The sequence below is a fragment of the Leuresthes tenuis genome, unplaced genomic scaffold (genome assembly GCF_036924035.1).
Source record: "Leuresthes tenuis unplaced genomic scaffold, fLeuTen1.0.hap1 SCAF_3, whole genome shotgun sequence".
Taxonomy (NCBI): domain Eukaryota; kingdom Metazoa; phylum Chordata; class Actinopteri; order Atheriniformes; family Atherinopsidae; genus Leuresthes; species Leuresthes tenuis.
The window spans coordinates 20,470,308-20,494,291 of NW_027325357.1; the positions used below are offsets into that span (position 1 = coordinate 20,470,308).

A 23,984-nucleotide genomic window follows, 5' to 3' on the forward strand; every position below is an offset into this window, starting at 1 on the left:
AGCCATGGTGTCAGCTGCTTCATGGATGAGGACATCATGGAGGCCCGAGAGCCAGATAGCTCAATTACGCAGCATTGCTACTTCTGTTCTACTAACGACAGATTGACTGGTCGGATGGAGATTTTTAAAGGTGTACAGACACACACACACACACACACCTTGTTCAGTGCATCAAGTCCTCAGTTCAGCCTAGCTGCCTCTTTGTGGTTCTGTGTGTGCGTGTGTGTGAGTGTGTGTTTCCCCTGTCGGGCCCTGCAGTGGATGGTGCTGACCTGCTTGGGAGAACAGAGGAGGAGAAGGGGAGTGGAAAAGCCAATTAAAGGAAAGATCACTTGTGTGTCTGCTGGAGTGTCTCTGAGAGCCTCTCACGGTTAACCTTTCCTACTGGAGAGTGAGAAAACGAGAGAGGAACGAGGGAGAGGATGGAGAGGAAAAAACAGCAAGGGAGATCAGGCATTTCGACTTTAATGGTCCCTCAGTGTTAGAGTGAAGCTGCTTAATTTGCCTTTCCCTCTCTCGTGCTGCAGGGTTTAGCTCCTGTCAGACCAGCGTTCTATGAGGAACTAATGCAGGAAAAGCAGAGACCACATGGATGTGAGAAATGCTGGGAACAGATTTGCTTTCTTTAACATTAAATGTGATTTTACACTTCACCTTGTAGGTCACAAAGTGCTGATAGCTAAAGAAATCACTCCTTGTGAGATATTGTTAGTATTGTGTGGCTGTGAGTTGTCTCCATACTTCTGAGTGTGTATCTAAGAGTGTGTGCAATGCTTCACAGCATTTGAGGACAACACAAATTGGGGCTAAATTAATGGTTTCAAGTGTACGTGTGTGACTGGGGGTGGGTAAGGGGTACAGGGTTGTGACTGACAGTGTGTGGCAGCATAAATTGGGGTTAGATTAATGGGATGCAGATCTGCCTGTGTGCTCTGACCCCCATCAGGGCAGAGATGAGCTGTGTGTCTCAATTAACCTCGGTAGCACAAAGAAAGCATTCATACAAACATGTACACACAGAAATCAAGAGGCTTCTGCCAACACAGCACTGTTCCACTGATGTAGTTGAGCTATAGATAACTCTTCTGTGCCCAAACATATTTTAAAAACAGCTTGTTTAGAGGTGCATCCTCAGCTGTATGTTATGTACTTAGATTTGGAAGTTTAGTCATGGTTAGACATCAAAGAAATAATCTACAAGGAGAAGTATGCCGCCTCGTCTCCTCTCTAATTGTATGCAAGGCATGTAGATCCCTGCAGTGCTGCTAGAATGATTGCAATTAAAGAGTGTCCCTCATCCACTCCCCTCCACCACTCTCCTCGCACACACCCTCACCTCTCCAGTCCTCCCTTCATTCACAGAAGGCTGCTGCCCGCTGGTGTAAAGTGGCACCAGCCAGACTCAAGTGGTCTTAATCAGACTAGAGAGTCACAAATACCGTTCTACTCCTCCATCCACCCTCCACTGTTTGTCTTTCAGAGAACTGTGCCTCTACTCCTCCACACAGCTTTACTGAAGCTGTTCAAGACAGAAAAGAGGTGGGAACGCATGATTTGGTTTGTTTAGCATTTGAATTAAAATGGTAAAAGCAAATATAGAATGTAATATAGGACTTTGTTCCATGTATGGTAGACTAAGTGGCAGTTTGTGAGTCTGTGTTTGCAGTTTGTGTGCCCCATGCTGCTCTTACTTGACAAACTGCGCACTACCTAAGTCCATTATCAGTAATTATACACTGGACAGATGTGTGGCAACTCCGTTAACAAGTGAAATCAAGGTTCCTGCCTCATGGAGTCAAAAGAAAAGTGATTGCTCCTCCTGATGGCGAGAGGCAGCACTGCACGAGGGTGAGGCAAAAGAGCAAAGAATGCATACAAAGACACAGGAAAATTAATTGAGTTTTGTCAGACGTTTAACATACCAAGATATTCAATTATGGCAGAAAAGTAAGAAATGCTAATGCTATGACACATAAAGAACAACATCAGGATACTGTTTTCTCCACTACAACCAACGACCAAAATTCTATCTGCCTTCTTTTATCGATTAAAAAGCGCAGATGAGAGTATGAAATAAAAACTAGGAGAGAGGTGTGTGCGGTGGTATAGCTTTCTGGCTCGGTGTGGCTGGCAGTCTAACTGGCCCAGATGTTGGCTAATTAACGCCAGTGTTAAAGATGCTCTTCATCTGGATGATTAAATAATCAAATAATTAATTCATTAAGCTGGGACTTGCTCTGCCTCTTATGATCTCAGGAACATAGCCTGCCAGTCTGGTAAGAAAAGGGGCTGATGTGGGTGAGGAGTGGACTGCTGTGAAACAAGGAAAGGCCAAAATGACTGGAGGGTAGCTCTGCATGTGTGCCAGAAAGGTGTATTTTAAGGTAAGAATGCCATTTGTCAAACGTACATGTGCATTTGGTGGTAGACCAGGGAGGTCCCGTACTATAAAACCTCAAACTCAGACACGGTTCAGTGTATTTATACATTTCATTATCTTCAAAGGCAAATGAAATTAAACACAAGTCAATCGCAGTGGAGAAAATACTTCTTTTGTATGTGTGTGTGTCTGTGGAAATGTGTTAGAAGGAGAGATCATCTCTCATGACTCAGAGAGAGCGCTGCTCCACTTTTTACGCAGCCACACCAGACAGATAGATGGAGCAGGGATATGAGTTGAAGCAGGCCAGGAGGAAGGAGAGACACAGAAGAATGAAGAGAGTGACAAAGAGGTTTTATCATGCTTATTTCCACTGGTGGAAGGTGGTAGCATCAACGGGGCAGGAAGGTGGGGGTGTTGGTGGAGATGGGCCTGAATGAGGGGTGGCATGCAGCACCTTCCAACAAAGCCATGTACCTCACATTCACACACACTCACACACACATCCAGGCTTCTGCAGCTCTCATTTTAAACACTCCTTTAGCCATAATCATTTTCATATAATTCACTTTCATACAATTCCTTCTCCTAATCATTATCAGGCCCACTAACGTCTTAATGACTTCATAAATTTAAGCTATAAAAAGTAATGGAGAAAGACAAATGAGATAATTAGGAATAAATCTTAGTGGAAAGCCATTTATCAAAACATGGAGAGGCCCTGAATATTCCCCACCATTAGGCTCTGCTGTAATTAACACGGGCTCTCAGTTATGAAGGAAACCTGGTAGCAGAGATATTAAGATCCAAAAGCCTCACTGTTATTAAATTGACCGATGAATCTGCGACGTATAATATGATGTGGATTATTAGGATCCTTTTTAATTAAAAAGAGCGTTAAGATTTTTTTTATATATATTTAAATTTTTAACGCTTTAATGGTGGCTTGAACTCATCTCTCTGTGGTTATGGGGCAATGAGACGAAGAGGGGGAGAGCACAAAAGAGAGGAAGAAAATGAAACAGAGGGAGAAAGGAAGTGCGTGAATGAGTGTGTGTTTGCGTGTGTGTTTTTCGAGAGAGCAGCAGCAGTGGAGAGAACAGTAATCTCTCACTCTCGTACTTTCATATTCTCCTTTGGTGGAGACTGTGTAAGTACATGAGAGAGAATGGGATTCCAATTTAGCAAACTCTTAACTAATGCATATACGGACTAATGCATATACAGACAAGACACTATTAATTTGTATTATCTTTGAAAGTGTAAAATGTAACGGAATGGTTTGCTCTGATTAGTAAGGGTAAGAATCACTTCAATGTTTTTTTTAAGAAATATTTCCACACTCTTTTCCCTCATCCATTTTGTTTCTCTCACAGACACACACACACACACGCATTATCTTTTCCTTTGTCCTCCCAGAACTGTCAGCTTCCACACTTTCAAAAGAATGTCTTCGAAAAAGTCAGGGATTTTCCTTATTCCACCTACCCTTTAACCTTCAATTTGGTTCTGGCTCTTGAACAATAGGCCCCTTTAAGATTCATTAGATCTCCGTTGATTTTCTTGTCTGTCCATTCAAAATGTACGCATTCTCTCTGTGACTATTTAAAGTGTTAATGTGAATGTTTTGCGTTGCACAAAATATCCACTCATGCTCAAGCTGCACTGTTCGTCCCACAGTAAAGAAATAAAGCCCCCTAACGCTTGCAGATGTTTTCATCTGGATGAAAACATTTCCTACATAATTAATTACTTTGATCAACTGTTGGACATATGGCCTTGAAGCTTTACATGCAGACACAAATAAATGAATCTAGCGCACTTTGAAGAGCAGATGAAAAAAAGGGTTGCACATTTTCACAGAATGCTGCACTGAAATATAAAGCTGCATCCACTCAGAAGCCTGACTGTGTATCTGGCAGTAAAAGAGGAAGATGAAACCCTTGTTAGCAGACTTCACCGTATAGATTCTGTAACATGCTTTTTGAGGGTAAAGTAGTTGACTGCCTCATGCAAATTATCTCCATATAAACGACATGCCAACCTCCAATCACTGACCAATTAATGACCTTCGGGGGCATCTTGTGACACACCAACGGCACTAATTTATACTTGACAGGTCCCCTGGTGCGTGCTGGCAAAGTTCATGTGTGTGTGCACCAGTTGAGCTCATTACCATGGAAACCCAGTTTGCATATGTGAGGGTTGGTGTCACCAAAATGAGTGTACACATCACAAAACAACTACTTTCTTTCTTCTTTTTTTTTACTGTATTTTAGCCCACACATGTTTGATGCGCGCGTGTGTGTTTCACCTCAGTCACAGTTTCTTGTTCAGCCTGATATCCGCCACCAACTGCACTGTATCAACTCCATCGGCTTCTGTTTTGTCCAATCAATCATTTTAAGTAAGCATATCTCTATGACTGTCTCTGCTGGGCGTGTATGTGTGAGTGTGTGTCTCTTTTCGCTCCCTAACTGCCTTATCAGACTTCCGCACCAGCAGCTCTCATTAGAACATTAATTGAAAAAGTGTAATTAATCCTGAAAGGTGGCGAGACTGGACTCTGGCCAGAGAGAGAGAGAAAGAGAGCTGGACAGAGAGTTAGGGGTTTGTATGACCCAACACTGCCCCCTGTTGTTGCTTCACTGTGAGTCTGCTCATCTCTGCAGGCTGGACCAAACTACTGCTGCTGTCTCCCATCTGCATCCGGTGTCACATACAAATTTTCTTCTTTTATCTTTTTCTAGTTTCAGAATTTTCACTTTTAAACTGTTAAATCACACTAAATATATGTCTATCCTATTAAGTGTCAAAAACCAAACAAATACCTTTTTTATTGCTTTTTTAAAATCAGAAATCACACAAATATTCACCAAATTAACCAGAACAGTGATGTGATAGTCATAACTTTGTGCATTCCTAACATTATATGTAGATTGTTGTGTGAACAAATGCAATTGAGTCTGATTTTCTTTTACAGACTTTTCGTGATAGCAGTTAAAAAAGAAAAAAATACATCTGCACAGCCAGTCCACGATGCATTGTGTAATTTTATTAGTATATATTAACTCATTTCAAAAGTAATAAAAATAAAGTTGCCAAGTATAATATTTCGAACTGATTTTTTTTTTAAAAAAAGAATACGCTGTAATCTTAATATGAAATAAGTTTACAGACCATTGAGGGGATTTTGTGACATGCTTAGTTTGGTAATCAATCATTTTATGACTGTGTTTTAAACAGACACACAAGATCAGTAACATAATAAGGTGAGGCAAGGATGAGGAAACAGAATGTTTCCAAAAATTAGGGAGACATATCTTGTTCTGTTTCTCCCAAACTCCCTGCGGTGAGGAGGAGGATGAGCAGCCAAAGGTGAGGGAGAAGGAGGAGCAGAAGGCCTGCTCTATTATTCTAATCTTTGGTTGTGTCTGGGTGACCTTTGGAGGGATGATTGTTTCTCATTTAGGACTGTGAGGTGTGATCTTCCCACCCGTTTGATCCCACTCACCTGACCTTTGTAAATTGGCTGTTAAGCATATCACAACTCGACCCTTGTGCCTCACACACGGCCTGTTAATACACACAGGCAGAGCAGTTGCACCCTCACAACTATTTAGACAATTGGACTCACACATATACAGAAGGTCCACATACACATATGACTCTGGTGGCATTAGGTTCCTATTCAAGCGTTTTTAACATTTGCATTTATTTAGTATATCGATCCCTTTTCCAGTGCTATGAGACTTTGGTGTGTGCATGAACAGTGTGCATATATGTGATTTTTTTTCCCACGTTTTTTTTTTAATGATTTTTTTTAATTACATGCATACATCAATTTTTAACAGAATGATTTATATGCATATCTGTGCTACGAAAAAAAAGTCGCTGCAAAAAACACAATAAAATTGTCCATTGTGCTGATCACCTTTTCTTGGCTTGGTTAATGAGTGGCTGAGCTGAATGGCAGTGAGGTGATTTTTCCATCAGGCTGATGAGAGGAGAATTAAAGCCCGCAGCTTGGGGTCTGCAGCACCATTACAGAAGGAAGAAGGTCTGAATTCATTTGGCCTGGCCACGATTCTAATTAACAACTCAATCCCACGCAGCCACACAGAGAGTGAGACAGACAAGGCGGAGGGAGGGAGGGAAGGAGGGAGAAGCAGCTCCTATATTATGAGGAAGCATCTCCCGTGTTCTGCAGAAACGTCACAAAGATTGGTTCATCTTTAATCACACTATATTTTTGCCAGCTCTTTCATTCCTTTTCAGAAACCCCCTTTCTGTCCAATCTGTTTGTCTCAGATTTCTTTTAAATATTCAAACATCTTCTGCATTTAGAGTAGCTCCGTCTCTCCTCTCAGTGCTCCTCCTCTGCAGGAACTTATCTCGCACTGTGTTGTCCGCCGCACAGTCCGCACTGCTTCCTGTGGCTTCCCAAAGCTGGAGGCTTATGGGGGACATTTCCCTGGATTAAAAGGATGATTTCATTAGCCTCCACGGGTGTCAGGTTTCATTCTAGGGATTAAATCCAGCAGATTAGAGGCAAGGGCTATTCTCCGGCATGTCATTAATATCTAATAAGCACGGAAAAATGTAATTTGGAAAGCCTGTCTTTCTGATTACTAAGCAAATGTATGCTTTGCTCTTTAAGAGCATAAATTGGTCTTTGAATACTGTCTGTGTCCAGGGTTTAGGCCTCATCCCCACGCAGGGTCACAGACGCACTCTCCAACCCCACATCTAGCTCCATGAAGCACAAATCGGGAAAGTCAAAGCAGGTTCAGCAACTTTTAACTTGCCATAGGCAATGTTGATCAATTTTCACTGAGTTAACACTTAAATTCTCTGTGAAATCTTTGTAATCAGAGGCAATTTTTGAAGCTGCACTAGGTCACACAGCGCTTCTCACTCTTTTTCCGTCTCTAGGGAGAGCTTCTACTGAGATCTGGCTTCAGCAGCAGTGAGGCTTCTTTCTTCTTATTTTTTCCCCTCACAGGACATTAGAGTGCTGTCCCATCAGCTTTTGCTGGCCCGGGCCAGTCCCCACAGAGGCCTGCTCCAAGTGCTGTGGGCCTCCTGTCAGTCAGAATGCCCCTCAGCAGCCTCCCTCGTTGATGAAGTATGGACAGTGGAGAACAAGGTGGGCGCAAGGGGAGCCAACTGACTTAATGAGCCAATTTCTCAGATAATAAGATTGGTGGATATGCTAATATTTCTACCTTAAGGAGATAATTATGATGTAGAAGATAGAATTCTTTATCTTAAAGCGACAGTGTGCTGGTCCCAAACCTATCTGCAGTTTTTTTTTACCCCTCATGGACAGCATGGGGAGGTGGAGGGTGGGGAGAGGGGGTGAGAAGAGTTTTGTGTGTTTGAGCTGTGGGACAGTGGAAAAACAATGCCGAAAGAGCCTTGACGCTTTCACTGTGTCGTGTGTTTTTGGGGTGAGCCTTTGATCATGCCGAGCATTTTGACACAAGAAAGAGAGGCAGGGGACTTTCTGCCTTCATAAATATTTATCTCATTACTGCAGGCTAGAAATCACAGAAGAAAGGATAAAGAGATATCAATTGATCTTTATTGTTAATTGACCCAAAAGTATACTCTTAAAATCCGAACAACAAAAACATTGTTCGTCCTTATTTTCTTGCTGCCTCCCCGGTTCTCCTCCCTCTTGTGTTTTAGTTTCTGATACAAACTTTATTTTTTTCTGTCCTCAGGCTCCTGCAGTAACTCTCCAGTAATTTTGTTTTTGTGTTTAACTTTCTTATCAACACATGTTCCCCACCTCAATTCCCCAAATGGAGCAGGTTCTGCCACCTTGATGCGTATGACTAGAGGTTAAATGATAAAATGAGTTATTGAAATGCAGGCCTGCTGATTATGACTGCAGTTCATGGCCTGATCCAAATAGCCAGGGGCAGGCAGGGGAGAGAGATTGGGGCCGTGTGGACTAACAGTTTAATAAGGTGGGGGGGGCAGGATTGAGTAGTGCTAGTCTAACTCTCCCGCCCTGTCTCTATCAGCTCTTTCACTCATTTACACACTCTGCCTCTCTCTCTGCCCTGTGTTTTACCATTTTAATTAAGCTATAACAAGCTCAATCATGTAATTAAGAGCTCAGCTAGACCAGAAAACAAGTCAGCTATTAGCCCCGACCAGCCCAGATCATCCACAGCAGCTGTGAAGCTCAAGTTGATAAAACACACAGACGCCCAAATATATAACATGGAAATGTCACAGACTGGAGATACCAGTCCTGTTCTACTTCTTGAAAAGCTCCGCTGCTTGAAAAATTAAAGACTCCATCGGTGCCGCAGCAGCCGCAAAAGAGATTTTGACAAAATAGTTTTCATTTCAGTCAAGTTTTCAACCAGCCTTAGGTTACACACACAAACTTGACAGCAAGCACGCACACACACATATATCATTTATCTAGCTGGGAAGAGTTACTACAGTGACAGGTATCCCCCGGGTGTTTTGTTTCACTTTATTTTCTTTGTTCCTAAAAAGGTGACAGTGACAACACAGTTTTTTGGTGTTTTTTTTTTTTTTTTTTTTGCAAAACACACACACAGACACACACCAAAATAGAGAATTGTATATACAGATCTCTTCATCAAACTGATGGATGTGAGCTGCACCCTCATCTGCTCTCGGTAGTGCTCCTGCCTTTTGTACCTCCCTCCTGTGCCAGTGTTCCCTAACAGAATTCATTTATATGTAAGGACTCTTGCATGCTATTATGTACAATAAACTGCTTGCTTTATCCGTCACAGCACCTGGTGAGTGGCACAATCTGCCAAACATACCATTTCCAAATCAAATTTATTTAGTTAGACCTCCATTCAGACCCACTCATGTAAGCTATCATGTTACACTCTGATCTGAATAACTACAGGCGGGAATCAAATTCATTTCATATTCACAGCACTGCAGCATCCAGCCCTCTTACAGGCCCGTATCAGTAAATTGTCAATTGTGGATGCTCTGCCACGCGACATTACAATGCAAACAAGGTTAGTTTTCAAACACCTGATTTGAATAAGCTCAACAAGGAAACATATCAGCCGGTGCTGCTTCAATGGTCTTTGTATTGCTTCCAGGAGAGGTGAGGGAGGAGAGGAACAGAGGGAGCAGGCAGAGGAGGTGCAGGGACACTTTTGGGTGATGCCGAGCCGATAGCACTGGAGGAATGGCAGTTAATTTGAATATGGCACCTCAAGCCACAATGATTATTATCATCACCAAATCAAGGAAATAAATGAGAAGAGGGGCTCCAAAAATAGCGTTCAGAGCCTTTTGTGCATGGCAGGTAGGCCCAGTGGGGGGGGGGGAGTGTTCGCTAGCTCATTATCCAGGACTGGGCTGAGGGAATGGAGGGATCGAGAGAGAAATTGCATTAATGTGACCATGGACACTCTTTTCATAAGCATCCCCGCACACACACGCACACTTGCTCTCTCTCTTCCTGCCCCTTTCTTTCTCACTGTCGCTTACTCTCACTATATGCCCTGTTTAATTTAAGTGCCAGCGGGAGGTAATTTAGGCATGCTGCTGTCACCTGCAATGAGGCCAGAGATACGGGTGGGAATGGTGTGAACAGATTGAAACTAGTGATGCTTGAGACCTTTCCTTTCACTCCCCTCACCCCTCCCATCCCCATCATCTTGTCACCTCTATCTTACTATATTTCTTCATGAGCGCTAATAGCACTCTTTCAATCTCTTTCCTCTCCAGACCGGCATTCCTCTCATGTCTCTCTCATCCTGTATCCCTGTATGCTGTCTTTCTGTGTCCTCCCACCATAATCTGTGCCTCACCCAGCTCTGCTTTCAGCCCACTGTCCACTCTCTCCTGCTCTCTCATCTCTTACTGAGAGTAAGGGAGATGGCGTTGGTGAGTCATCCTGGCAGTTGTTTGATTCATGCCACTCCAGGCTCTCATCTCCCCGGAGAAATTACCAGTCGTTCTAATCGGACCCATGTCTCTAATTTATTACACAACCCCACTCTCACACATGCACGCTCATACACACTCCGAAACCTCCCAGTCTGATAGCTACCTTCGCATAGTCACCTCCGTCTTTAGTGTCAAACGGCATTTAACATCCCTGTCAGTCACTCTTCAGAGGAGAACTGAAGGAGAGAATGAGAGAGGGGAAATGGGGCGGGGAGGGAAGGGGGGAGGCAGTATTTAGCCTGCAACTCATTTCTCATCACTTTCCCACACCGTCTATTAGTTCCCCACTTAGTCCTCTCTTCTGTACCATCTGTTCTTATCTGTCTGCCTTCCTAAATGGGTTTCCTACTTCTCCTCTCAAATCCCATCTGCCCATTCCTTCTTTTCTTTTCTTCACGGTTTCACAATGAACTGGATGCAGTTCTGTCAGGACAGGCAAGTTCAAGGTGAGAGGTTGGCTGTTCAAAGCTCAAATGTGCAATAATCTGGGAACTGGAGCTTTTGAATTCATTTTCACCACATGTGCAACACCAGTGTGATATGACATAATGACTTGAATTGACTGTCAGGCACAAGGAGAATTTGTAATATTAGTAACGGTTCAATTTCTTTTAACAGTCCCAGTTTTAGATCTTTGTTTTTTAGATGTTTTCATCCAGCATGTACAAGGACAGTGGCAGAAAGTTATTAAGTACATTTATCCCGCTACCATAGAATACTAAAATAGGGCTTTGAGGTGTTTCACTGAATAATTTCCATATTATGCAATTTTATTCCTTTACTCCACTATACTCATTAAAAAGCTTTACTTAATTTTATCATACAAATGGAAACTTTGCACAACAGATAGGCTATATGACAGTGATATGATAACATGACAAGTTTTACTTTCATGTCAGTTTTAGCATGCTGGCTCAATTCGAGAGTGGTTGTCCTCCAATTGGAGGATGGACGGTTTGATCCCAAGCCCCTCCCCATATCAAAGTGTAATTGGGCAAGACAATGGACCATCATATTGCCTCTGATATGCTTATCAGTATGTGAATGGAGAGAAAAAAGCATTGCTTATATAGAGGGCAAATATATAGTAGGAATCGCTCTTTGAATGGGTGAATGAGAAGCACATTGTGAAAGCACTTCATGGAAGCAAGATAAGGTTAAAAGGCACTGAATAAATGTGAAGCATTTACCAGTTAAAGATTAAATAGGTTGTTTTTAACCTCTTTGGCTTTTGATGTCTTACAATAAGTCATCAGTGTATAATCACATTTCAAAGGTCTTAGGCGCCATCAAAAAGGGATTATTTTTCTTCTGAACTTGAAATATGGTTTCTTTACAGTACCTGTTCAAAGTAAATATTCAAAGATGATCTGCGGGGAGAAAATGAAACAAGAGGTCACAAGTAAAAACACCAAACTATAACAACACAAGTTAGTTCAGACCTGCTCCAGCAAAAAGATGCTGCTTAAACACTTGTTCTTCAGTGATAATAATCTAACAATGTCATACCGTACATAAGACTGTATCAGTTAGAGAGGCCTGAAATTGTACATTTATTCTATCACTTTCAGTACATTCAAATGTTAAATATTTATATAATCTTACTTAAACATGATTTTTCATGCATATAATGCAGTACGTATATGTTGCTGTATTGTAGCTGCACAGCGGTGTGGTGGTTAGCACTGTGGCCTCACAGATAGCAGGTTCCCTGCTTGAATCTCGCCTTTCTGTGTGGAGTTTGAATGTTTTCCCTGTGCATGCTTGGGATTTACTTCAGGTGCTCTGGCTTCCTCCCACAGTCCAAAAACTGTTGATCGAGGAGTCTAAATTGATCCTTGGAGTGAGTGTGCTTGGTTGTTCCTCTCGTTTGTATCTGTGATGGACTGTCCAGCTCTCACCTGATGGCCACCGGGACAGAATCCAGCCTCACCATGAGCCTGAATAGGATTGTGCATATGCAAAAATAAATAAATGAACATATTGATACTGGGTTGCAGGATGATGCAGTGATTACCAGTGCCTCATAGAGGTGCCATTGCTAATTTAAGGGTTTTCAATTTTATTTTATTCAATAATATTCATTAATTCAATAATACTGGTGTTGTGGACCTCCTAAGTCTTTAGAATTGCCTTTTCTCTGCAAGGACATGGAATCTGTATCCACAAAATGCAGGTTACATTCAGAGCCTCTTTTCTGTTGGTGGTTGGCTTCATCTTTGTCTACCTGCATTCTGCCTGTAAATTGTCAAGGTTTTGTGTGAGCTTTTTGTGCACTTATGAGATTAGGTGGTATTGTGTTGGTGTTTGGGGACTAAATAACTATTCAAATTACAGCAGCTTTTTTCCAGCAGGTTTTCTTTTTCTTACTTCTTCTGCATATAGTTTGCTTGGATCTTTCAATGCCCCGGTGGTCCTTGATCTTTTAAATAGATGGAGGTGTTAAAATGTTTCCAGAATAGAAAGTTGCATCAATATATACTTTAATTTGCTTTGAAGGGTTTTTCATGAATTAATTCATGACTTGCTCCTAATTCCTCATTGATATTATTTTAATTTCCATGTGTGTAGCTATATGTTCAGCAATGCAGGTTCCATTTATTCATGTTTCTCTGGATTTGGGGGCTTTACTTGAAGATAATCTCTTTGCAACCTCTGTTTATATTCATTCTAGCTCCTGTCAATTTCTATACCTTTTAATTATGTTCACAAATATACAATAAAAAAATCTAAATGAAACACACTAATAATATAAATCAATTAGATACACTTGAAATAAATGTAACACAACTTGGCTTTCTTTCATAATGTAAAGATAACAATTCACTGGGTCATAACTGACAGAGAAAAGCAACACGATCAGCATTGTATGTCAGAGAATATGACAAAGGGCAAAAGAATCTGTATGAGGTGATAAGTACAGAATAAACAGCGGCACGACTGATTATAAAAACCAATCAGAGCCCACGAACACCACAGAGTCATCACAATTTGTCTTGGAGCTGAACAGCAGGTTGAAACCAAAGCGAATATACTCAGCACTGCAAAGAAAGCCGTTTCTCTAATTATGAGGTTTACGATTTGAAAAGTAAACTTTAGGCCATTTGCACTTGTTACTCGTCACTCGTACAGTACACACATCTCCTCACGCATCAGTTTGTGTTTGTTATGTAATGCTTGTTTACTAGAAGCCAAAGGTAGGTACTTGTGACAGTAAAAAGACCTGACTGGCAGCTTGCTGATGGGAGGTGAGTGTAGGGAAGGGTTAGAGGAGAAGGGTCCCAGTGTTGGAGCTCACTGAGACAAAAGAAGAGGCTTCTCCCGGCTTTAATTGGCTCTTTACATGGGGGAGAGGTTCATGGTATGTCAGTCGTCCATGCTTCCCCTCTACACTTCCTTATCCTCTTCTTCTCTTTGTGAGCTGAAAGCTATGATGGGTCACTGATCAGGATTAATGACCACGTGTTTCTCATTCCTTCTTTCATTCTTTTAGAAGATTTGTACTTCCCTCATTCTCAGTGTGGGAGGACATCAAACATACTGTGTGGCTGATTGCAGAGCTGATCATTTTAATCATTTTATTTGAACACGTACTTCTCATATCAAAAAGTGAAATAAATACTGCTTTCAAGTTCCCTTATACCCGCCCCCCTCCCCAACCACCCCTTTTAAAGATTTCTGAAAGCAAGCTAAGGTGTACAGTTGACAGCAGGCTCTAGTGATTAAGTCTTTTCATTGGTTAATTAGCCCCTACAGCAGTTGCACACAGGCGAGGCAAACAAGGACTGACTCACCAAACGATCAAAGACACAGCCTGTCAGGAGGCTCAAACGCTCTCTGCACCTGTGGGACAGTCACACAGAGACACACACGCAGTTGTACCTGTGGGACTGTCTCTCCATCTCTATCTCACGCACACACAAACACAAGCACGCTCGTCAAGTGTTGTACCTGTGGGAGATTCCCTGGTGGCTCTTATTCCTGAGTTGAAGTGTCGAACATTCAAACAGGGACAGATTTCAAAAGAACACACTATGAGAAACTCACATATACTGGCGCGTATGGTTGCCCGCACACACGGACTGTCTTTAAACGCTTAAACGCTGAAAAGAGGTTATGATGAATGAAGTAAGAATTCTGTTATCTGACATTATCTCCTCAAGATAATATAGATTTTTAAAGAAATATCACACAGGCGCGGCAGATATCTCTGACAGGTATAAAAAAAAAGATTTATGGCTGAATGAGAGAAAAGGCTGCTCTGTCTGCTTCAAACGAGGTGTCAAGATGAACGCTGCTGCACACAAACAACCAACATAGTGTCATGTACACGTGTGGGTGCTACATTCAGCAGTTCACAATTTCCTTCATACAACATTATTTTAGTTAACGATGGTCTCGTTTTCAGTAAAACAAACACTACATCAAGGTGTGTGATTAAGCTTTTCTTGTGATTGACAGGGGCACAAATATATGTGAGGACGTACTTTACATGGTTTCTCATCCTACTGCTCATGACATGCAACAGCCAAAATGATGCACTCGAGGCTTCAAAACGGCACAGAAAGTGCTACATCTGCCTGTCTTAAATACATTCTGTGTGCTGAATAACTCTGATGAAGCCATAGAACACAAGGAGCAGGTTACCCAGAATATTCAGCTCTTTCAATCTTAAGACTACAGTTTTCTCACTTTCTTTCCTTATTTTTTACTTTCTTGTTTTCATTTGTTTACACTTTCCACTCACTGTTCAAGAATTTCAGATACTTTGTTAGGATTTTGGAAATAAAACTACTTGGGCAGGTGAAGGAAAAAAAATCATGGTTTGGGCTAAAACACATTCTTTCGCAGTGCTATTGTTAGCTTAAAGCATGCCAAATTCCTGGTTGCCAAGGTGTTGTGCCAACACAATTTGGTAGGCTCAGCAGATACCTATCAGCCCTGATAAATGTGCACTGATAACACATTTATAATGGTACGATAACGACAATGAGAACTACAAAATGCTAGGCACAGCAGTCATATTCTACAAGTTATTGGTGACAGAAAGTTAGGAGAACAGCAATAAAATGCAGCAGTATGGAGATAAATCTGAATCTTTGTCTAACACAAACACATGAGAAAACCTTACGACAGGGTGAAGCTTGATTTACATTCCCCTGATAGAGCAACACAAAGCCTACAGAGTAGCCTACAGTATATGACTGCCCACCTTTGAGTGTCTGCATCGACCTACGAAAAAAAACTAAAGGGTTCCAATGTTGACTGAAGGGTTTCAATGCCCCCGTGTTGAGTTTGTCCATGTGCTTTAAATACATTGGATGAAACAGAAATGAATGTTCATAACTGGAGTTATACTGGAGGATATTATGTTGGCGGCTAATAGCCTAAAAGTTGGTGCTCGACAGTCAGTTTTACTTAAATTACTGACGAAGAAGACTTTTGGAAGAAATTATGTGTAGAGCTGCTGACTCACATTGATGAATTGTTTTGCAGAACTTTTCAAATGTTGGACACAATGTTGGATTTTGTGCTAGCATTGAAAGAAAGCCCAATACAACCTGTTGAAATATACCTTTTTTTTTCACACACACTTTATATCTGAGTGAAGCACTATTCCATGTTGAATATAAGCAGACGCGTCACAGATATTGCAGCCTGCTTTGTGGAAACGTATATCCACGGGGTGGTGTGGGGTTCATGGCTCTGCAGTGATTTAAAGGCATAAATCAAGTTTAAGCCTTTAGCTTGTCACATTTTTTCCTTCATTGGGGGGAACCCATCACTGAACTTGGTTGTTTAGTAATGTGTTTCACAGATGGTGTAACTTTGGCTCTTTTCAAGAAACTCAACATATACTCTCTTCACAAAGTATATCAACAAGAACGTGTAAGTAAAACATGTGCAGCATAGGTTACAATTAATTTCCTTTTCAGTCTCTGAATATTTCATGTTTAAATCTAAGAGTGAAGAAAACCGACCATTAGATAACATCAGCTTCTTTCATAAAGTTCTCATTATGAGGCAGTTTGAACAGTTGATAAGCAGCTAACGTTTCTCAGCAGCGTATTCTGTTATACAGACCATTTAGAGCAGTTAACCCACTTTGTGCAGGCCTGTATAAGATGCTGGTCAGTTGCCTCAATGTCATTTGTGACAAAATAATGGTTTCAAATTCTGATTTTGAATGCTGTTGATGGACACCACAAAAGAAGGCGCATACCAAGCATAGTAGCCTTGGTGCTAGAAGCTGGCCCACAGCACTAAAGAACAGTAATGGTTCTAATTCAAATAAAGAGAGAATCCAAGGTCACACTGTGAACTTCCTCCCCATCAGAAGACCACAAAGACTGGCTGCAAGAGTGCATAATATCCTCACAGCTATTTTTACCCTCAAATTAAAATCTATGACATGTTGAAATGACTGCAGTGTGCAAGAGGGGTATTCAAAGCAGACACTAATGACGCTTATTAATGGCGTGAATGAAGTCTTGACAGGTCGTGTGTCATTCTGAAGGCAATGCTCCACTGGCATAATGGCTAATGTAAGTGGGGATAATTATATATATTATACCCTGTCTTATGGTATTTTGGCAGGAGTATGAGGAGCCAGGCAGTTAGAGAGGAGAGTGAAAGCGCTTGTTCTTTTTGAGACAGGGATGTGCACGTGTGTGTTTGTCTGCGCACACAGGCTTGTATGCGTTCACCCCCCATCTTCAGCAGTGGCTGAGGGGAATGAATGATAGTAAGACAACAGCACCAAACAGTGGTTGAACAAGACACCTGCACAACTAAACAAGAGGATCTGTGTTTGAATAGTTTGTTCCAGACAACACAGGGGGAAAAAAACACACTAACACTGTGTTTGAGTGTCTAGAATGAAGTACGAAACTGAGATAAATGACTGTCTCTGACAGCACAAATGTAGCGCTCTTTGGAAGTGTGATTAAGTATGTACGCGTATGTGATAAATGGTGGTTTGCTTGCCTTGTTTAAGGCAGAGACAAGTAATGACCATTAAATCCATGTCAGAGGCCCAAAGCTTTAAGGAAGAGCCTCATAGATCAGAAAAGGATATTAGGTAAAAAGAGAAAGAAACTAAGCACGTGGGTGGAGTGAAAGGATCGTAGAGCAGAACTGACTAAAATAGAGAGCAAAATAAACCCATGATAAAGATTCTTCTTTTGATTTGAGTTATGATCCCATGTTTTTTAAAGAAAACTTGTCTTGTTTAAAAAAAGTAAGAAAAGTAAGAACTTTATAGCAGTTTGCTTTTGTATCAATGAAATGAAGAGCAATATCAATATCATGGTTTAACAGAAGAAAGACAGAGGCTGTTTAGATAAAAAAAAAAAAAACAGAAGTAAAGTCATTTGCAGGCTGGCTTTATAAAACCCCATTTCCAAAATATTTGGGATGCGGTGAAAATGCAAATATAAACAGAATGCAGGTCTTTGCAAATCTGATAAACCAATATATTTATTTATGCATAACATATAAAAGCATAGCTAATGTTAAAAGAGACATTTCACTGTTACATGAGAAATATTAGAAAATCACATCTCAAAAGTGTTGGGACTGAGCCATTTTTACCACAATTCCAACATCCAATATGTTTCCTAAGTGCTACAGTGAATAAGATTTTGGTTTATGAGATTTGCAAATCATTGCATTCTGTTTTTATTTAAATCTGATCCCCACTTTTTTTTTTTTGGAAATGGTGTTGCAAATATAATATAGAACAATTCTTGAAGTGCACCGGCTAATTCACTCAGACTTTATTGAGGACTCAGCGCAGCGAATGTCTGTTGAGTGTCATGGACAGCTGTGAGGGGCTGGCAGGGAGGCAGTGTGGGGTGGGAGGGGGATCTTACTGGATCTCTCCTCTCTGTGATGTTGGCAGAGGAGAGTCGGCTAATTGGAGGCCCGGCGGTAAAAGCTGTTCATTAATGTTTCTGCCCCTTGGTCCCTCTGCTCAAACACCTTGCCTCATTTATCTTTGTATTTACCCACTTTCCCCCCATCCCAGTCCCAACACAGGACCTCAGAACAGGTTCAACTAGAAACAAGGGGAAAAGGAAAGGAGGAAGAGAGAAGGAGAGATGTAGAAAATGAGGGAGAAAGAGGGAAAGGGTAACTTATGCTCAGTGGGAATTAACAAAGCACTTAGTAATTAAATCTAAATTGACATTCTGGTAATTAGCCTCTTGATTAGGAGCAATAACACAATTAGCCAACCAGTCTTTGCTAATTGTTAATTAGTATAAGCAAAGTTATTGTGTGTGGCAGAGGGAGGCATGTAAAAGAACAAATGTTAATCTGTCTCTCTTTCAACAGCCTTCTCTTTCTTCTTGCTGCCTCTCTATTGAGCTACTAGGCAGGTTCATTGCCTTTCTCTTCACTCAAGCTGCATTCAGAGGCAGCAGTCAGTAATTAGCTAAAAGTCTTATCGAGGATATCATCAGAGAACAGGCTGAGCCGGCTGTGCTGGCACATCTCCATGTCTGCCCACCTTCACTGAAAAAGTCCTCTTTACCACAACGTGTCTTATGGGGGTATTTGTTCTGAATGAAGATGTGATGTGGATTAAATATAATCATAAAAGGGGAAAAGAAGCCACGGTGCTGGAGATGAATCTCAAGGAGATGTAATTCATCTAAAAGGTTTTAGTTGATGAGGCCGAGGGATAGAACACCTCATTAAAGCAGGGGAGAGGGGAGAAGACGCAGGAAAATAGATGAATGGACAATAAAGCTGTAAAGGAAGTGGGATTTACAATGGCCACAGGTGAAACACGGACTATTTTCAATTAATGTGGACTTAGCAGAACAATACATTTCATTTACACAGTGCTTTCACACAAACCCAGAGTAAGTGGAGGCTATCTCGGCCAATGTCGTGAGATAGGCAGAAAGTAAGAAACTTTTCACCCATCCATTCACCTGTAAACACAGCAGTTACACTTCAGCAGTAAACATGGTAAATCTTTTGGAACTTGGCCAAATCATCCACACCCTGGTCAAGGAGCTAGAAAACACACAGTTGTATCAGCAGCTCCACACACACACCAATACGTATAAACTTTGTGTGTGTGTGTGTGTGTGTGTGCGTGTGTGTGTGTGTGTGCGTGGGTGTGTGTGTGCGTGCGTGCGTGTGTGTGTGGGTGGGTGGGTGGGGGTTGTAGCGTAGGTGGATCCAGCTTCAGATTAAGCTGCTCTCCCAACACAAATATTTGGCAGCGGGATGAGCTGTCTCAGGACGCACCGGAACATGAAATTAACCAGGAAAGGTGAAGGTGGAAGCAGAGCTAAAAACCGTCCTGCTGAGAGGAGAGGCACTCTGGGAGAAAGAGGCGAAGAGGTAGCTGTTTGGTACCATCACAGATTCAGCTGCAGGGAAAGAGAAGGACAGGAAGATGCAGGAATATGTAGCGTTGCATGCAGGACATTTACACATTCTCATTTGTAATCAAGATTGCAGATGAGAAATTCAAAAAGAAAGTGTGTTAGTGGGTTTGTGTGCGCGAGTGTAGGTGTTACGGGGTCTGTCTTTGCCATGGCTCCTGCTGTGTCCCACCCACTGTGGCTCTAATTGGATCCTTATTACCAAGCCAGCTTCTATCTTAGGAATGATGGATTCATACCACGCAGAATTCCATTAATCATTCCTTATTCACAGTCCACTCCGAGAAGAGGGCAAATTCATTTCTTGGCATGCCGAGCGGCCACTCTAATGAATATTCATGAAAGGAAATTTGGGGTCAGGCCTAATAAGGGAGGTAATTTGTAATTTGCGCTTTTCCCACTCGGGTCTTGTTCGGCAGGTTAACCTATAGAACACGTCAAACAAAAAAACAGCAGCACGCACACACCAGAGCCCGCACTTAAACGTTACGTATTTTTACCCCAAACCCACCAGAAAGACTCATGTAGATACTCAGTCTCAGTTTTCAACATGAGCCTAATATTAGCAATGTTATGACAAATCTATGCTGAATGGAACCAAAAAAAAAGAAAAAAGAAAGCATGTCGTTGTGGCTTTAAAAAGTCCCAAAGGAGCTGAAATTGTTAAAATTGTCACAATAATATAACCCCTCAACCAAACAGAGCACTTTCATTTTACAATAGAAAAAAAAGGTCCAGATTACTACTGCAGCGGCCCTACAGCTGGAGTAAAACAAAGAATGAAAATGGCCTTAATTCTTACAAAATGGCTTGTCCTTTCTGCCTGACCAAACAAGCCCCGTAGACTGTTGAACACTTTGAGAGAGATTCCTTTTAAATAAAACAGCTGCTTTAAGACAAAAAATAACAAGCTCCTCTGCTCAGCCTTCACATCACAGCACTTCACCCCCAAAAGCATTTTCTCACTCCTTCTGAAATTATGCCCACCTGGTATCACTTAAAGTCACTTAATTAATAATTTATCAATACATTTGAAGTGATTAAAATTCATGACCAGAAAGTGTTTTTAAAATAGTGCCCTTGCACCCTGAGGGTGTCCAATCAGTGAACTGCGTACGTTAGATCAGGAAGTAATAATTAATTGTATCTGAATGTTTAGCAGGGTCAGGCAATGGGGGCCAAATGCCCACGGTTGTGTGTGTGTGTGCATGTTCAAGCATGCGTGTGTGCGTCTATGTGTTTATGCTGTACATGTGTGTGCTGAGGAGGGGAATCGTTATTTTCAAGCAATTGCTAACTTTAGTTCACGTTGACTTTGCGTGAAGGTGTATAGAGTTAGAGTCACTTTAATTCTATGTATTTTTGTTCTGTTTCTATGACACACACACACACACACTCACTTCCAACACACACATTTTTTATGCAGTATCCCATCATTTTCTCTGAAACCCTGCCATCACCTTCGTGTCGTTCCTCTTTGTCTCCATCATCAGCCTCTCTTTGAGAGAGGAACAACCATTAAGTAACCATGGTTTAGACTTGATGTCAGATATCTGTCACTCTAACTGACAGATGTGCACGCAAGCTTGACATGATTAACAGCTGGGAGGCTCCTCACTTGGTCACCGCAAGGGTTAGCCTGTACACCTGTTTTTTTCTTATAATTGTAATATATATATATATATATATTTATACATAAATACATAAAAATCTGATGAAGTGAGCACATATATATATATATATATATATACATATATATATCAGTCAGTAAACCCGATTATTATTAGAAACCCGAATATTCACAAGACTTTTCATTCAATTTCAAGCAGTTTAAAGTGCTTTCCAAGTAACTGACAACCTAATAAACCTAAAAGAAAGACACGCTAAAACAGCAGAGCATTAGCAAAGTTGAAGGCTAGCACACGCCAAAATGAACAGCAAAGAAAAAATAGAAAAAAAACTGCTTATGTTTAGTTCTATGTATTTCATTTAAGTGCTGCCTTGGTGACCTGTAACTCTAAAACGCTGCTTACAGGTTAATGTATCAATAATTTAACACTCTAAAGGGGATCGTTCTGCATAATGAGCACTTTCACTCGTGATGGTTGAATATATTTTACTGCTAACAATTTCATGCTTTCGAGAGGTTGTGCATATAACGGTCTGCGTTTCTGGTTTTATTGCTTTTATTTTGTTTATTTATTTTTCACATCTTGGCACTGTTGCTTGTTCTGGAATAAGCACAGATGAGTGCTAACCTGTGTCCTGTTTTAATTTAAGTCCCACGGAGCTGAACACTGAGGAGACCAGAGGAGGGCAGAGAGGTGATTAAAAAAAAGCACCTTTGCAAAGAAAGACAAATGCTACCGAAGGTCTAAATACGGAACACGGTGGGTCTTGCTGTGGAGGTGAGCAGATTGGGCTGTGTTTTTCCGTCCTCTCATGTATAATACATCTTTTTCTATTTCACCCTAAGGTTCAGAAGCCCAGGGCCCCAGAGACCACCACAGTCTTTTAAAGATATGTGCTCACTTAATCACTGAAGAAAAGGGCCCCTAGAGCTAGCCTAATATTATAATTAATTAATTCAACCAAAAAGGGGTATTAAATTTCCTCCCTCTAAGGGTATCAGCTGAATACATTGACCTTTGTGGAAATCGCCCTCTAATTCGAATCAGGTTGTTGAGGCGTTTACGGACAAAACTTGTTTCTTTTTCTTTTTTACTTCTCTCGTCTTTTGATTCTTTTTGTCTGTTGAATTTGTGCAAAAAGCTGCATGTGAGAGAGAGAGAGCGCAACTTTGTCCATGTTGTGCCCCCGTTTTGTGTCTTCCCAGATCTGCTTTGTGTGGGTGTGTTTGTGTGTGGCTCTGCATGCGTTTTAAAAGTGCATGTGTGGGTGTCAGTGATCCCTAGTTATATCTCCCTGCTGTAACACAGAGAAGAACAGAAACTTTTCTTATTACCAGAGTGGTAGAATAGCAGGCAGCTAAGACTCTGTCTATCTCTGTTTCTTTCTCAGCGGTGTAGCTGACTCCCCAGTGTACTCCGGGTCTTCAGTAACTCTGACTGAAGTTCAGAGGGGTTAGGTAGTATACTCAAGAGGAAGGGGGGAGACAAGAGAAGAGGGAGGGTTAAGTAGGATTGGAACAGTGGCAGTTTTAAAACAGAACTTTAAATCTCCACCTACGAGAGCGAGAGAGAGAGAGAGAGAGAGAGAGAGAGAGAGAGAGAGGACAATGGCGTCAAGTGGCGTGCCGTTATCTTCAGGTCTCTGAAAGTTTGGAGACGAGAGGCTGAGAATAAAAAGAAGCTTGAAGAGGGGCATACATGTGATAAAAGCTGGAGGCTGTATAATCTGTGCTGCTTTTCAGGGAGGAATGGAGAAAAAGAAAGAGTCAAATCTTTGCAACCTTCAGATTGTAAGTTCATGGAAACAGCCTCCCACTCACAACAAGACCAAATGAAATGCAAGAGGATTTGCAAGATGGATGGATGAATGGATGAGTGGATGGCTGGATGGATTGGCAGATAGAGAAACAAACACAGCAAAAGAACAAATAGATCTCTGAAGCTTTAGATAGAATGAATCATGTGCAATGGACCACAGGTTAGTTAGCAATCTTCATGGTGTTTTGGTGCTCAAGGACAATAATATGGTCCGCCATCTGAAATACTGCCTAAGATAAAGTGTGAGAAAAACCTGCAGTCAAGATACAAAGCAGGATTCATCACTTTCATAGTCACCCTATCAACTGCTCAAGGAAAGGATTGAGTGGTTAACCTTCAAAATGTGTCAAATTCATTGTCAGGAGCATTATTTTTCTTAATAAAGATAAGCTTAATTTAGCACCTTTTCAATCAAGTAACAAAACTGGAAGATGTTAAATGAAAATATGTGTGTTCCATCTTTGATCATTCAAACAACCTAACAAGAGTTTGCCAATTATGTTGCCTGGCAGCTGTCTGGTGGAATTTAAAGGATGACACCGTGTCTTAATTTCACAAAGGTTGCACCAGATGTTCTTTCTGCCAGTGGATGACATTCACTGCATTTCCAAACAACATATTCATTTTCAGCACCGGGAAGTGACAGATATGCCTTGTTTGCCTTTTGGCTTGGCTATGTTGAGCTGTGTTGTAGACCACTACCTCCCCCTACTGACAATGTAAGAGACGAAACACTCTTTCTGCATCTGAGGAGAAATCATTACCAGGACACACAAAACA

General features: G+C 41.3%; 1 protein-coding gene across 2 annotated transcripts in view; it reads right to left on the reverse strand.

Annotated features, from left to right (window-relative positions):
• The window catches only part of tfeb (transcription factor EB), a 277,326-nt gene that overhangs the window by 220,811 nt on the left and 32,531 nt on the right, over window positions 1–23,984 (reverse strand). The window contains exon 13 of one of the 2 annotated variants that reach the window (XR_011915200.1): window positions 362–376. The exons of the other annotated variant lie outside the window; for it this stretch is intronic. The gene's annotated coding sequence lies outside the window, so the exon portion shown is untranslated. Of the gene's footprint in view, window positions 1–361; window positions 377–23,984 lie in introns of those variants that run through there. 2 annotated transcript variants of the gene reach the window in all.